General features: G+C 31.1%; 1 protein-coding gene across 1 annotated transcript in view; it reads left to right on the top strand.

Annotated features, from left to right (window-relative positions):
- The window catches only part of LIN28B (lin-28 homolog B), a 100,475-nt gene that overhangs the window by 50,447 nt on the left and 33,126 nt on the right, over window positions 1-16,902 (top strand). The gene's annotated exons all lie outside the window — the stretch shown is intronic.

The raw sequence follows: 16,902 nt of genomic DNA, 5'->3' as shown, positions 1-16,902 counted from the left end.
ATAAAAAAATAGAAGAGTGAATAAACACATTATAGAAGAAAAGTAGAATTCCGGACTATATCAAAAGCCACTTAAGGTTGGTGGATGTGAATTTAAAGTAAAGTCAGTTAGTATGATTGCATTTTACTCCATCCATTGTTGACCTCATGGTTATAAACTGTGAAATAGGCAGGAAGGTGAGTATAACTAGAATTGGAGCTCTCCTACGATTGAGAATGACAAAGAGAGGGAGCAAAGGCAGTGAAGATGTGTGCAAGGGAGCAATTGTAATGATGGATCATAGAATATAAACCAGGAAAGTAGTAGACACTGGAAAAGTGGCAGATTCATAACATCAAAGGATTCTTGTAGTTGGGATATTAGAAGGAATGATCTGAGAAGGTAAGTGGTGGTGATCAGAGAGTAAATAGCTGCTCTAGCTACTTACAGTTATTGTGTACCTTATTGTGATTAAAACTTTGACCCCTTTGTTATCTAATGAATTCCAAGTTTCTGTTAGGTTCTAGGTTTCCATAATTTTTGTCACCAGGATTAGCTATTCCAATTCTCTATGTGCCACATGTTTTTATAAAATGGTAGAGACTAACTGCAATAACATAGTCAAATAAGCATAGCAACTCCTATATAGAAACTGAAACAATGAGAAAATGATGCGATAGTGTCAACTGATGTCTGGAACAGTTGCCAAGGCAATGATTTGCTTCTCAAATGTTTAAAAGACTTCAGAGATCTTTGATAACTTCTTGACTTCTTCTATGCTAATTAACCACGTCTAGTTCCTGAGAGTTTTAGCAATGAGAACAAAATTGTGCTTTGATCCAGATTTTATTGTTTATTAGCATAGTTACGTATTTTCTAGTTATTTCTCATTGACTTTCCTCTCCTCGAATAGGTATTTTATTGCATTGCAAAGAACCAGGTCTTGGATTAATTTCTGTTATATTATTTTGCCCTGATACTTTCTGTGATTATTCTTATTATTTCCATTTTATTTTTACTTTTTATCATGAAAATTTTCAGAAGACGAAAAGTAGAAAAATGGTACAGTCAACACCCATAAATACCCACTTCATATATTTCAATAATTATAAACATTTTTGTGGAAACTTTTTAAAGTTTTAAAATATATTACAGATGCCCTAGCCCTGTAATGTCATGTCTTATCATTCTTCTCAGAATAAACAATACTTCCTTAATAGCATTTAATAGCCAGTCCATGTTAAAATTCCCCCAGTTATCTAAAACTTATCTCTTGTGGCTACTTTTTTCAAATTAGAATCCAGTTAAGGAACATGCCTTTCATTTCATTTTTGTATGTCTTAAGTCTCTCATAATCTAGATCTACACACGCATCCTTTTTAGGAAAAAAACCCTTGACATTAACTTTTTAAAAAGACTAGGTCAGTTGTTTTGTAGAATGTACCATGTCCGGGATTCATTCTGGTGTTTTTAAACTTGTTTCTCTACAATTATATTGCCTATAAATTGGAAGTGCTATGCTAAATACAAGTTTACCTTGAATCTAAAACTTCCTTTTACTCTTTCAATTTATAGGCAATAAAGGATAACAGAAAGAAGTTTAAAAACACTAGAATGAATCCAAATCACAGTTTGGGTTTGTCTAATAGTTCCTTCTAATTAGATTAAGGTTATTCATCTTTGGCAAGAATATCGTGGAGGTGCCACTGTGTTCTTCTCATTGTATCTTATCAAATCACATACAATATTGAGTTTTCCTGTTACTGATGATGATGTCTTTGACCAGTTGGTCTGTGTGGTACCAGCTAGGTTTCTCCACCTTATAATTACTTTTTCCTTTTATAATTAGTGTTTCGTGAGGAGATACTTAGAGATTATATAAGTATCCCAGTCTACATCAAACTTCAAATTTTTCATTTATTTATTATATCAGTGTGGACCATGGCTTTCTATTTTTTATAATGAATTATAATCTGTAACTTCGTTATTTTAATGCTCAAATTTCCCCAATGGAGCCACTAGGAGCCCCTTCTAGCTGTTTCTGTGTCCTTTTGACAGGTCCTCATCATTTTCTGAGTACTTCTTACTGGCATAAGATACTTTCAAACTCATAGCCTACAAAATACTTATAATAATGATATTAAATAATTGATTTGGTTTGCTGAAGTACTAGAAAGATTGAATTCTGGTTAATTTCTATTAAAAGGAATTAAGCATTGTTTATTTATGTATATTGTTTGGAATGTTATTTTATTTTATTTTTAAAATTGTTACAGTAAAATTGGCTCTTTTTTCTTTTGTTGTACAGTTCTATATATTTTCACACATGTATAGGTTTTTGAAAGTCACCGTTGTAATTCAGATTCAGAACAAGTCTGTCACCCCCCAAATGTCATTAGTGTCTTTTATAGTTACTCTTCCTCCACCTATAACTCTTAGCAAACATTAACCTCTTCTTTATCACTTGTCTTTTTGTGAATGGAATGTAAATGGAATTACACAGTGTGTAACCTTTTCCCTTCAGTTTTATTAAGATATAATTGACATATAACATTGTATTAGTTGAAGGTGTACAACGTTAATGATTTGATGTATATGTATATTGGGAAATGATTATCACAGTTACAATATTTTTCCTTGTGATGACAACTTTTAAGATTTACTCTCTTAGAAACGTTTAAATATACAGTACGGTATTAACTGTAGTCACCATATTTTACATTACATCCCCGAATTTATTAATCTTATAACTGGATGTTTGTATCTTTTGACAGTCTTCACCCATTTTCCCCACCTTTCACCCACCAATCTGTTTTCTATTCCAATGAGTTTGCTTTCTTTTAAAAAAAAATTCCACATATAAATGAGATAGTACAGTAATTGTCTTTATCTGTCTCAGTTATTTCACCTAGCATAATGTCCTCAGAGTCCATCATGTTAGTCTAAATGGCAGGATTTCTTTTTTATGGCTGAATAACATTCCAGTACATACCACGTATTCATTATCAGGTCATTCATCAGTGAACACTTAGGTCCTTTCCATGTCTTGGCTTTTGTAAATAATGCTACAGTGGATAAGGTGGTGCAGATACCTCTTCGAGATAATGATTTTCTTTCCTTTAGATATATACCCTGAAATGGAATTGATGGATCATGTGGTAGTCGTATTTTAAATTTTTTTGAGAAACCTCCATAATGTTTTCCACAGAGGCTGCACCAATTTACATTCCTATGAACAGTGGGACTGGTGGGTACAAAGAAACATGAGGGGGAGGATGGCAAGATAAACTCCCCAAATGCCTAACAAGCTGTGGTAAATACAGAAATTGCAAGTAAAAATAAGGAGCAGCAGTGACAGAGAGGCTGTTTGTAGATGTGGCCTCCCTTCTTTTCTGCCGACAGTATACGATGGCTTCCTTTTCTCCACATCCTCACTCAACACTTGCTGTCTCTCGTTTTTTTAATAATTGCCATTTTATCAGGTGTGAAGTGATATCTCATTTTGGTTATGATTTACATTTTCCTGATGATTAGTGCTGTTGAGAACCTTTTCATGTCCTTGTTGGCCATTTGTATGTTTTCTTTGGAAAAATGTCCTCTGCCTATTATTTGTTATTGAGTTGTATGAGTTCTTTATATATTTTTGATATTAACCCCTTATCAGATATATGATTTGCAAGTATTTTCTCCCATTATGTAGGTTGCCTTTTCATTTTGTTAATGGTTTACTGTGCTATACAGAAGCCTTTTAGTTTGATAGAGTTTCATTTTTTTATTTTTGCTTTTGGTGTCAAATCCAAAAAATTGTGCCAAACTGATGTCAAGGAACTTGCCCCTTATGTTTTCTTTTAGAAGTTTTATATTTTCAGGTCTTACATTCGAGTCTTTAATACATTTTGAATTGGTTTTTGTGTATGGTGTAATTTCATTCTTTGGCATGTTGCTGTCTAGTTTTTTAACATCATTTATTGAAGAGACTGTTTTTTTCTCCATTGTGTATTTTTAGCTCTTTTGTCATAAATTAATTGACCATTTGTGTGGGTTTATTTCTGGGCTGTGTATTCTATTCCACTGATCTTTGTGTCTGTTTTTATGCCAGTACCATACTGTTTTGATTACTGGAGTTTTGTAATACAGTTTGAAACCAGGGAGCATGATGGCTCCAGCTTTGTTCTTTCACAAAATTGTTTTGGATATTTGCGGTCTTTTGTGGTTTCATAAAAATTTTAGGATTGTTTGTACTATTTCTGTGAAAAATGCCATTGGAACTTGATAGGAATTGCATTGAATCCATAGATTGCTTTTGTGGTGTGGACTTTTTAACAATTTCGATCTATGAGCATGAAATAGCATTACATTTATTTGTGTTTTCTTCGGTTTTGTTCATCAGTGTCCTGTAGTTTTCAGTGTACATATCTTTCACCTCTTTGGTTAAATTTATCTCTTTTTGATTGAATTATAAATGGGATTGTTTTCTCAATTTCTTTTTCTGAGAGTTGTTAGTATATAGAAACCAACTGATTTTAGTGTACTGATTTTGTATCCTGCAACTTTATTGAATTCATTTATTAGTTATAATAGTGTTTTGGTTGAGTCTTCAGAGATTTCTATACATAATATGTCATCTGCAAACAGTTTTACTTCTTCCTTTCCAATTCGAATGCCTTTTTTTTTCCTTGCATAACTGTTCTGGCTAGGACTTTCCGTATTGTGTTGAATAAAAGTGGTGAGAGTGGGCATCTTTGTCTTGTTTCTGATCTTAGAGGAAAAGCTGAAAGCTTTTGTATGATGTTAGCTTGGCGCTTGTCATTTATGATCTTTATTATGTTGAGGTCCATTTCTTCTATACTCACTTTATTGAGAATTCTTATCATAAATAGATGTTAAATTTTGTCAAAAGCTTTTCTGCATCTTTTGAGATGATCGTATGATTTTGTCCTTCATTTTGTTAGTGTGGAGTATCATATTGATTGATTTGCTAATGTTGAGCAATCCTTGTATCCCTGGAATAAATCCCATTTGATCATAGTGTATGATCTTTTTCCTGTATTATTGAATTTGGTTTGCTGATATTTTGTTGAGGACTTTGCATTTATGTTCATCAGAGATATCGATCTATAATTTTCTTTTCTTGTATCCTTGCTGGTTTTGTAATCAGGATAATCTGGCCTCATAAAATAAGTTTGCAAGTGTTACTACTTCTTCTGTTTTTTGGAAGAGTTTGAGAAGGATTGGTATTCTTTCAGTTTTGTAGAATTCACCAATGAAGCCATGTGGTGCTGGACTTTTCTTTGTTGAGAGGTTTTTGATTACTGATTGAATCTCCTTACTAGTAATTGGTGTACTCAGATTTTTTATTTCTTCGTGATAGGTTGGCAGGTTGTATGTTTTTAAGAATTTATACATTTGTTCTAGGTTGTACAATTTTTTGGTGTATAATTGTTCATAGTAGTTGTTATGACTCTTGGTATTTCTTTAGTATCAGTTGTAATGCTGCCTCTTCATTTCTAATTTTATTTATTTATAGCCTATCTCTTTTTTTCTTGGTAATCTAGTTAAAGCTTTGTCTAGTTTGTTTCTTTTTTTCACGATACCAGTTTTTAGTGTCTTTGATCTTTTCTATTGTATTTTTAGTCTCTTTCATTTCTTTCCATTCTGATCTTTGTTATTTCCTTCCTTCTGCCAACTTTGGGCTTAGTTTTTTTGTAACTTTTTGAAAATGGCATTTTGCACTCAGCATAACGGCTTTGAAATTCTTCTAAACTGTTGAGTATTATCAGTAGTTTGTTCCTTTTTATTGCTTAGTAGTATTGCATTACATGGATATAACACTTTATCTATTCATCCGTTGAAGGGCAATTGGGTAGTTTCGGTTTGGTAATTATGAGTAGAGTTGCTACAAAAGTCTGTGTACCAGTTTTCATGTGAACATAAGTTTTCATTTATCTTGGAATGGGATTGATGGATAATATGGTCATAGGTATATGTTTAACTTTATAAGAAGCTGCCCAAATTTTTTCCAGCATGATTGTACTATTTTGAATTCCCACCAACAGTATATAAGAGTTCCAACTGCTCTACATCTTTGCCAGTATTTGGTATTGACAATATTTTTTATTTTAAGCATTCTAATAGGCGTGTCGTGATATCTCATTATGGTTTTAATTTTCATTTCCCTAATGGCTACTGATATTGAACTTCTTTTTATGTTTTTGTGTTAACCTTTTGTCAGCCTTGGTAAAGTGTCTGTTCATACATTTTGCCCATTTTTTACTGGATTTTTTGTTTTCTTGTTGCATTTATATAAATTGTGGATAACAGCTCTTTATCAGATATATGATTTGCAAATATTTTTTTCGAATTTGTGGCTTGCCTTTCCAACCTCTTAAACATCTCACAGAGGAAAAGTTTTAAATTTTAATAAAGGTATTTATTTTTTATTTTAGGTTATATTTATCATGATGTCTTGTTTAAGAAATCTGCTTAACCTCAGATCACACATATTTTTTCCCCATTTTTGTTCTTGTAGTTTTATAGTTTTATAGTTTTATAGTTTGTATTTACATCATCAATCCATTTAGAGTTCGTTTCTGTATAGAAGGTGTGAGGTTCAGGTTGGGTTTCATTTTTTTTGATAATGAATAATATGAATTGTTCAAGTGCTGTCTGTTGAAAAGAATATTTTTCTCTTGAAATGTTTTTAAATTAGAAAGTTTAATTTCTGTCATTTCAGGTTAAAAAATTAAAACTCTAAAGTTTTTATCACAGACTATTGAAATATTTAACAAATTCAGATTTGGTTTCATCACCCAAGAGAACTAACTTATTTGTTCAATTCTAATATTTATATATATGATAGAACCACATTTTGTGAAGATTTATGTCTCTGTAGCAAGAAATATAAAATAATTTTAAAGATTCTACCTTAATTTTGAGTAAACTGTTTACAAAAGAAAGTTGGATTATTTTTTCATTCTGTCTTAAATTGTACTACATTTAGTGACCAGTTACTAGTGTCCAGTTACCCAATAGCAGTGTTATCTTGTTTTATTTTAAATCCTCCATATTTAAAATGTTTTCTTAGAATTTCAAATGAAATAATTTTAGATTTATTTTTGCTGTTTAGTTTTTCTTATGTTCATTAGCAAAGAGCAAAGAGATTGAATGACCCCCATAAAACTCTCTTTATAGTAAAGTGAAGTTTTTTGTTAACAAAATATTTTAAAACTTTATATTTCTTCTCAAAAACTGACCTACAATTGTTACATTTTTATTCTTTAATAAACCACAATTTCTGAGGAAAAAGAAGTAACTTTTAACAGTAGGGGGAAGAGAGTAGAATGATTATTTGTTTGCCGTTGTTGATTTTTAGTATTTACATGAAATAATCATGTCAGCCTATAATATAGAATTAAATATTTTATATCATAAAATTTTAGTTTATGTTAACAAGTGTGATAGTTATGAAAAGGATGTGGACTAGAACAACTGATATGGAAGTGTTTCTATATAAGTTAAATTATTTTAATATTTAATAATTAAGGAATAAAAATAGATGTGATTTTTTAAAAACATTTGAAGTACACGCATACATGGTAGATGTACATATTGGGTATATACATATAGCTTCATTTTTTTATTGTTTAAGGTTTCTTTTTAACTTCCTTTTTCATTCTATTTTTTTTCCTTGAGTAGTGACTATCTTCTTTGTTCTCCTTAACCTTCCACATCTTTTGACCCAACCACACAGTCCAAGAACTGCTATTCATAATAGTGCAAGTTCCCTTTCAACAATGTTGACTTGAGATTTTTAAAATAACTTGGAAAATAATACCATCGTTCTACTCCTTTCATTCCATTTCAGACAATATTTTATTTGCATCACTGCATTAGCACATGAGTAAGCTTTTTGATTTTCTACATGAGTTGAAGTTTTAAATATTTTGTTTAGAAAGAAGAGTAATTGTTGTGTGGTTCAGTATTAGTGCTTTTGGCATGGAAGTGTAGGAAATTCCTTTCATTTTATCAATTAGAGTTGTTTATCATTTTTAAGATGTTCTTCATTTAGACTTAAAGTTGATTATGAAATTTGACATTATTTACAGTTCAGTATTGAAATGGTATTAGAATGGCACATTATATTTACTGTTTATGGTTAGAAACACCAAGGTAAGCATAAACAGGAACTTATAAATGTCTAATTTTTTCTCAGCTAGAAGACCTAGTTTGCCTTTTTTTAAAAAAAAAAATAAAAGTGAAGACATATGATAGTAAAGTTATTTTTACAGGACAATAATTTTGTAGTTTTAAATTCTTTAAATTTGCAAAAAGTTTTTAGAAGCCATAAGATATTGTTTTAGTTTTGATTTTTATCTATTTAGGCTTTCCTATTGAAGGACTGTGTATTTTCATTTGTTTATTAAAAAATATTTGTTTAATGCCCTCATTTACCATTAGAGCAAGTGAGTTCAAACTTTTGGTAACCTTCCCCAAGCCCCTCCCCCATCTACCTTTACAATAGTATAACCTCTCCCACTCATTATCTCTGGTGAAATTCGAAGTTTTCCAGGTACTTTATAATTAGTATTTCTAGTGCTGTACATTTTTTTAAACCTACATAGCATTTTTAAAACAATAAATCTATACTTAGGTTTATGATACCATTGTATTAAGGATATCTATTTTACATTAAAATTTCTTTCAGTTATTTTACTTTCATATTTATTGTATGACAGAAGAAAAAATGCTCTTTGTAAGTGCTAGAGATGTTTGGAAATGTAAATAAACACATTCCAATAAATAACTGTTTCACCCTGATACTTGTGTGATTAGATTTAGGAATTTGCTGTTTAGTAGGTTCCTATTGTGGAAGAGAAATCTCTCAGGCATGAATTGATAGTCCAGATCCTTTGAGGTCTGTCTATTCTGACCTATGACCCCTATTCTTACAAGGTCAACATCTGAGGGCAGGAGATTAAGGCAGTTTAAAGACCGGAATGGTAAATGGAATGGAAAAATTAGCCAGCACATTTTGGGTGCAAAACATCAAAGTCATCAAATAGTTTGCTTATTTTAAACCTGGCTTATGGGTGTTACAAGCTAATTTTACTGTGTTGGAATCAGAAAAATTTAGTAATCATAATTCATTTCAAGATTCTATTTATATAATAATCATTTTTAACTATATAATATAAATTAAGTTCATAAAGCTTAACTTCAAAATATCAGGACATGCAAAAATAATTTGTCACAGCGTCAATACATTTTAGTCTTGTGCCCAGTTTGGATACTTAATTTAAATTTAAATTGGGAAAACATTTACCTTAGCTTTTACTATAAAATATTTTAATTAATCAACAGTGTTGAATAAAACACATACACCTATATCAACTGGTAATTTGCGGTGACTGGGGAATTTAGTTGTAATTCTACACTATTGACTTAAAAATCTGATTTTAAAAGTTAGAGGTAGAAAATAGAAGAAAGTAAATTGATCAGGCACTGGCAATTTGTGCTTTTTTCTTTGTTTTTCTGAGACTTTGCTTTTTAAAAATTTACCTCTTTTCCTCCTAAAATGTTTATTATGCTTTTAATTAATTACATGCTTTTCATTATTATTCCACAATATAGAACAGTAGACATCCCTTCTTAATTTCTATTTTTGATCCTTTGTAAGCAATTCCCCAGCACTCTTTATTTTACATTTGTTTGTATCCTGGACAGCTGTGGATTTGCATCTTCTGCTTCTTACTAATGACTGCAAGGGCTGGAGTTGAATAACTGAACTGTTGCATCCTAGTTTCCATTCATCCATACAGTGACTAAGAAAATTACTAGAACCAATAGAATACCCAAGTCTCCTTAATTCTTCTGTATTTTTATTCTATCTCAAATTTACCTTATTATAAACTTAATTTTAGGGTGGTTTTCCAAGTCCTTTGTTCTTGTGATTATTTGGCTAGAGATCTCTTAATGAAGCAATTATAGTTGTTTCCTTCATTCACATTATCTTAGCAGATGCTCTCCCTGCTGTGACCTCTGTTCAGACCAGGCAGACAATGTGCCATTCTCATCACCCTGAGCAAGACATTGTGTGGGGCTGAGCTTCATTTGGCGCTGCATAGGTCTCCCAAGATGCCTGATGGGAACGGTCAAAAGCCAAGTGGCACATAATCACAATTTTAGGTTGATTTTCTGATTGCTGTTTTATTCTAAGAATAATAAATAGTAAAATAATGCCTGTAGAAAACAATGTTCCAGAAGAAACTCTACTGATATTTCAAGTAGAAATTGTGGATTTAAAAAGTAACTTTATGTGGCTTTCTTTCTTTAGACTGTGGTCTTGGTGAAAATGAGATCGAATATTTATAGTATAGTTTCCATACAAGACATTATGAGAATTGGGTAATATTTATAAACTTTGATATTCTTTCAAAAAAAGGAAATTAATTAACCTTTAATATTAAGTATGTATATTTTTTAATGAACATATGACTTTGTTTAGAGTGTCAGTTTTAAACTGTAAAGACATAAATTCTCATGTTAATATTGTTGTGATGTCCAGTCTGTTCTTGTGTGAAAAGAATAAGAGCTGGTCAAAATGAAGACTAATCAACAGAAAATTTCCATTTTTATACTGCTAAATCCCTCCACTGAAATATGAGTCCTGTGCCCAAGCCCAAGTAGTAATCGAGGGAATTACAAAGTTGTTAAGAGCCACTAGCTAGCCTTTCTTTATTCTCCATTAATGAAGAAGTACAAGTTAATTCTGTTCCTATAAATTTGAAGAGCCTGTGTAGAGGTTCTTGTAAGTTTACACTGGAATTTTAATTTTTTGAAATTTGGTTAAAATAAACCAATTAAGAGCTGCAACATGATTATAGAGATTTTTCTTTTTGTTGGTATAAACAGAATTGCCTTAATTATATCATAATTTATATATTACATTATAATATATGGTATAATATATGTAATATATAAATTATAATATAATTACACTTATCAGTAAGAAGTAGTGTTTTAAAGAAGTAAAGCAGGTTTCATTTTTGTAAAATCAGATTCATGATCAGTAAGTTTTTCTATAAAGGAATATTGTTAACACATGCATTTTTACATAATGAAGGGCTATTTTTTAAGTGTATCCTTTGGATAGAAGCAGAGAACAGATTTTAAATTTAGAAAATGTTTTGTAAAGGTAAAAATGCTCTTGTGATCATCTTTTCTTTAAAGAAAATCTAAATAAGTCAAGCAAGAATTGAAAAATTTTGGCCCATAAAATTTTGCTTTAAGTTTAGTCTTGTCTGTTGCAAGTGATTTTAAGAACAGATATTAATAAGGAACAAAATCAAATGTTTTCCTTCCTTTTAGGAGAGAGTTATTTGTTGACTCTTAGTGGCTATAGAAAATGTTCAGAATCTCTAAAAGTGCTTAAAATCTACTGATGCCCTTCTGTGAAGGCTAAAAATATTATTGGTACTTTCCATAATTATTTTTAAAACTCTCAGTTTCTAAGAATCTTATACTATGAACCGAATTTCATAGCTGTCCTCATTAATTGAGAAAGTAGGATATGATCGTAGTTAGAGGAGCTTGATTGCCTTGAGCTAAATTTAAACGAAGGGCTCTTAATCCCTAGCCTGCCTCCTCACTAGCCATTCTACACTGTCACAAACAAAAGCCTCTGAGGGATAACATTTTTTTTTTTACAGGACCATTGTATGGAATTGCTATTAAGTCAGTTTCTGCTTTTACTATTTTGCTGACTCCAAACTCTGTTCTCCGATTTAAGCATTTGTTTTTAGTCCCTTCAGTTTTAGTAGCCCATACAGTGTCCCTTCCTGGGTTTATTATTGATAATACTAAAGATACTACCAATGTAATAAGAGAAGAAAACAAAATAAAACACCTAAGAATTGGAAAAGAAGAAACCAAATGCTTTGTTATTCACAACAAGATGATTTTATATCTATGATTATCTACAGACAAATTGTTGGAATAATTGGAATAAAATAAATTAACAGATTGCTAGTTATAAGTTCAATATGCAGAAATTAAACTAAAAACAACTGAATATCAGGAATGTAAGAACAATCCTATACCCTAGGAACTAATAATTGAAACTATAATTTTTTTAAAAAGTTTATTTTGTAATTGGAACATTAAAAAAAGCATAATATGTTAATATGTTATTGCCAGGAATATATCTAACAAATTACGAAAAACTTTTATAGAGAAAATGATAACTTTGTATTGAGAGAGATAGAAAAAGCAGACCTAAATAAATAAAGGTTAATGAATGGCAAGACTCGATCTTTTTAAAAAGGTGATTTCCCATAAATTAATCTACAAATTCAGTGTCATTCCATTCAAAATTCTCATAATGTTGATTCTAAAATTGATTTGGAAGTTATAGGGCTAATAATAACCACACAATTTTGTAGATGAAAATAGAAGTGTGTAGGGGCTTTTCCAGCTAGATATCAATATTTGTTATATAAGTATGGTGGGGAAGGGATGAGTCAGTGCATTAAAGAAATAGTCACTAACCAGTCTTCAGAAGCCCTGGGCTAGATAGACAAATCAGAACTTGCAGGGAATTCCAAAAAGCCATCACATCTGGCTATTGCAGGGGAAATGGGAAGAGGGAGCCCCTGAGGTCTATGAAACTGCTGCCTCTGTGTAGCTACAGCCTCTCTGGGTTTGCAGACAAGGCTGGTAGCAGGCCGGCAGGGCCAACATCAGGAAGACAAGCTGGGCACAGAGCGCTAGAGGGAAAAAGCTGGGGCCTGATGGACAGATCTGTCTGACCATGATTACCCTCCAAGAATAATGGCTTCTGCTTCACTTCTGCCTTCCAAATCATGTACAAATTTCTCTTTTGGATAATCCTCACCCAAAACCTTATCCAGAGAAAGATTCTGGGAAGCATAGTTACCAGCCATAACCAAATTGACGTAAAACAGTCCAGCACTAACAATATAAGCAAAGTTAGAGAATAAGATATAGAATGGGAAGATATTTGCAATGCATGCAGTTGATAAGGAATTAATATATGAGACATATAAAGGACTACAGATCAAGAAGAAGTAAAAACAATAGAAAAAGGAGTAAACAAGCAGTAATTTATAAAAGAAAATGTTCAATAAACAAAAACATGTTTAGCATTACTAATTTAAATGAGATACTATTTCGCTCTCATTGAAATAGCAAAAATTTTGAAGTCTGACCATAACCAAGTGTTGTGAAGAATGTCACACAATTCTGATGAGATTCTTAATTGATACAACCACTTTAGAGAGCAATCCGGCAATATCTGATAGCATCAAATTTTTTCATAATCTTTGATTCCACTTCTAGGTGGATTTCCCAGAGCAGTGTTTTCCAACCTGTGAATTGAGCCACTCTAGTGGCTTTTGATATTAATTTGTGGGTGATGCCCAGTATTATTAGTTTTTTTTTTAATGAACTAGAATAAAATTCATCTCTGCACTGTATATAGTGACTATTGTCTCATGAACTTTGGGGTTGTGCTATGCGCATTTGCATTTGTGAGTACTGAATCATGATTCAGAATGTTTTCTCAGCATGGGTCGTGGTCACATGCACACAGAGTCAATGGTGCAAAGAAAATGTTTATTGCAGCATTGTTTGTAATAGCAAAAAACTGGAAACAACCTAAATGTCTATTAGCAAGAGAATGGCTAAATTATAGTATATTCACAAGATGATATAGAGTCAAAATGAACAGATTATAGCTACTTTTATCAATTTGGATAATTCTTTTTAAAAGCCCACTGTAATGCGAATAACAAAGCAAGTTGCAGAAAGATCTTCCATCTTTATTAACTTTTAAAACCCATCTAGTGATATGATGTATTGTCTACGGATACTTACATGTATGATAAAAATATAAAAACATGATAAACCCCAAGTTCATCATAGTGCTTACTTTGGAGAAGTGGATAAGAGGAGCATATGAGCTATTTTGACCCATTTTTTTCAAGTTATTTTTTGTCTTTCTATAAGATATTTATATACATCCATTATAATATTCTTAGGTATTCTAACTTTTGATGTTATTGTGAATGATTTTTTAAGTTTTGTTTTAACTGGTTATTGATGTTATAGTGAAGAGCTGGTTCTGTTCTTATGGAGTGGGCTCGAACTTCCTAAATAGTGTTAAATAATGCTGGTGACAGCAAGCATCTTGTCTTCTGATTTAGTGAAAATGGCTTTAATATTTCAAATTTAATCTGTTTGCTATTATTTCATAAATAATCATCATGTTTAATTGCTTTTTTCTTTTGCTCAATTTTTATTGTGGATAACTGTTGGATTATATAAAAAATCTTTTCAGCATCTATTAAAATAATTATTAACTTTCTACTTCAGTTTATTGATAAAATGAATTATAGTTGTTTTCTAAGGTTGAACTGTTCTTATATTTGGGGGGACAAAAAACTTTAGTCATGATATGCTGATGTATTCAATTCACATTTATTGGTCCATAACTTGGATTTCTTATGTATTTTACTCATCATGTTTTATTATTAAGGTTATTCCAGCTTCATGTATTAGGGAGTTTTCTGTCTCTTTCCATTTTGTAGAATATTTAATGTAGATAAGAATTAAAGAGTGATTTCCCAAGTGGAAAGTCCACATTCCAAGGGATAGACAAGATCATATATTCATTTTCTTCATACATGGAAAAAAATATCACAATTTGTATTTATATTTTATATACTTTATACTTTTTGTTTTATAATGTATACTAGTTTAATCTGTAAATACAAACAATAAACATATATTGGGGTGGCTGTTCAAAAATATTTTACTGATAAGTGTGCATGGTGAAAATATGTCCATAGCTTTAAAAGGTGATAGAACTAAGCTAAAAACATCTAACCTCTTTCCCATTTGTAGTTTAAAAACTTACATTTCCAGATTCTTGTCTGTTAATTTGCTGTTGTTGTTGTTGTTGTTGTTTTGCTTCCTATCCATTCAAATTTGGTAATTTTTTGCTGCAAAATTATTTACTTCCTTTAGATTTTCTAATTTGTGGTAATAAAATTTTTTTATTCTTTTAGTCACTTCCTTATATGCATTTGGATTTTAACAATTCCTAGCATTTTACATTTTTATTTTCTCTCTTCCTATTTGGTTTCTCATGGATTTACCTTTTCAAATAATTAATTTTTATCTACATTTTCTGGTGTTTTTGTTGATTTTCTATTTCTTCACTTTCATATCTTTCCTGTATAAAGTTTTCTATCTTTTGTTAATTGTTATATTTTTTCTATTTTCATAAATTGAATATTTAGCTTATTTTTACTCTATATTTTTATAAATAATAAGGATTTCAGAACATAGATATTCCTTTAAGAAAAGCTTAACTGTTGCACAAGTTTTGGTATGAATTTCTAAATATTTTCTAGGCAATTTAAAATTAATTTTAATTTCCACTTTGCTTCAAGACTTATTTGTTTTTCATCTGACGAGATAAATTGGCACTAATCTTTCAGGTGTAAGTTATATGAACCAATTCATGATGGCTTAAAGCAGTTATTCTCAAGTGTGGGCCCTAGATCAGCATCAGCATCACTGGGATTTTGTTAGAAATAAAAATTCTCAGGTCTCATACAGACTTATCTCAGGGTATTGGTCCCAGAAACTGTTTTCTGGGTTTTTTTTGTTTTTTTTGTTTTTTTAACAAACCCTGAAGATAATTTCAATACACTCTGAAGTTTGAGAACCACTGGCTTAAGAAGAAAAACAGAAAATTTATTGACTCACATAATTTATAATTCTAGGAATTAGAATAGTTTTCAGATACATCTGGATTTGAGTGCTAAATTCAAGTGCCAAGGGTAGAATTATCAGCAATTCTAACAAAAGCCTAGGATTGATTTTATTGATCTAACCTATAATGTGACACTCTGATTCGATCGACTTGAATCATTTGCACACCTCTTGAGCTGAGGAATGAAATGAGTCTAATTCAGACTACAAGGATTAAAAGTAGGGGAAAGAAGACTCTCCAAAAGAACATCAAGGTGTTATGAAAATAGATACTGGATGAAGTTAGGCAGAAACAACCGATGTCCATAAAACAGTACTATTCAAAGTAGTCAGTCTGCAGTTTGTTTCTGTTTTCCAACAACACAAGGAGCTTGTGCCATTATGTAAGTAAATCAACATGCTACTTCCTTCATTGAGAAAGTCTTGTTACAAAACAATGTCACCTGTTCTAAATATTCATTTCTTCATGTGTTTAGAAATATTCTTTTATTATTAAAAAAAATTTTTTTTACTTGTTTCCTTTTCTTCTTCTGGAATTTGTTAGTCAAATATTAATGCTCCTAAATTGGTCTTTAAAGTTTCATATCTTTTCTCTCAGCATTTCCATCTCCTGTCTTGCTTTTTGTTATAAGTTTGTTTTTCTTGAACTTCTAGACTATTGAATTCTCTCTCAAGTATACTATCTCCTCTTACTGTTTTTTTCTATTCAATTTTAAAATTTGAAATCGTTTTTAGTTCTGGAAAGCCTGTTTTTTTATATTCTATACTAGTTTATATTAAAATTCTCCAGAAAATTTCAGTGAGAACTACATTTTCTAAAAGTGCATCTTTCTTCCTTAAGTTACATTGTCCATATGAGGTTTTTTTTGTTTCTGGTCTCCAATTGTGGTTTTTCTTCCCCTTAAGAAGAGTAAGAAGCTGGCTTTTAGCGTTTCTTGAGCAGAGGCAAATCTCTGAGCTGTGGAAGGTATAATTTCTGCTCTTCGGAGCTGGCAGTAAATAAACTATCAAACCATGACCCTTCTGCTAGGGGAGATAGGAGGATAGAGGATGGATAGCTGAATAAAGAACCTCTCTGTATCTTTCTCCACTCACTGAAGAATATATTCCATTTACCAAAGGGGG

The sequence above is a fragment of the Pteropus vampyrus genome, unplaced genomic scaffold, assembly GCF_000151845.1.
Source record: "Pteropus vampyrus isolate Shadow unplaced genomic scaffold, Pvam_2.0 Scaffold58, whole genome shotgun sequence".
NCBI lineage: Eukaryota > Metazoa > Chordata > Mammalia > Chiroptera > Pteropodidae > Pteropus > Pteropus vampyrus.
The sequence above is the reverse complement of the archived record's forward strand: the minus strand, read 5'-3'. Positions and strand labels throughout refer to the sequence as shown.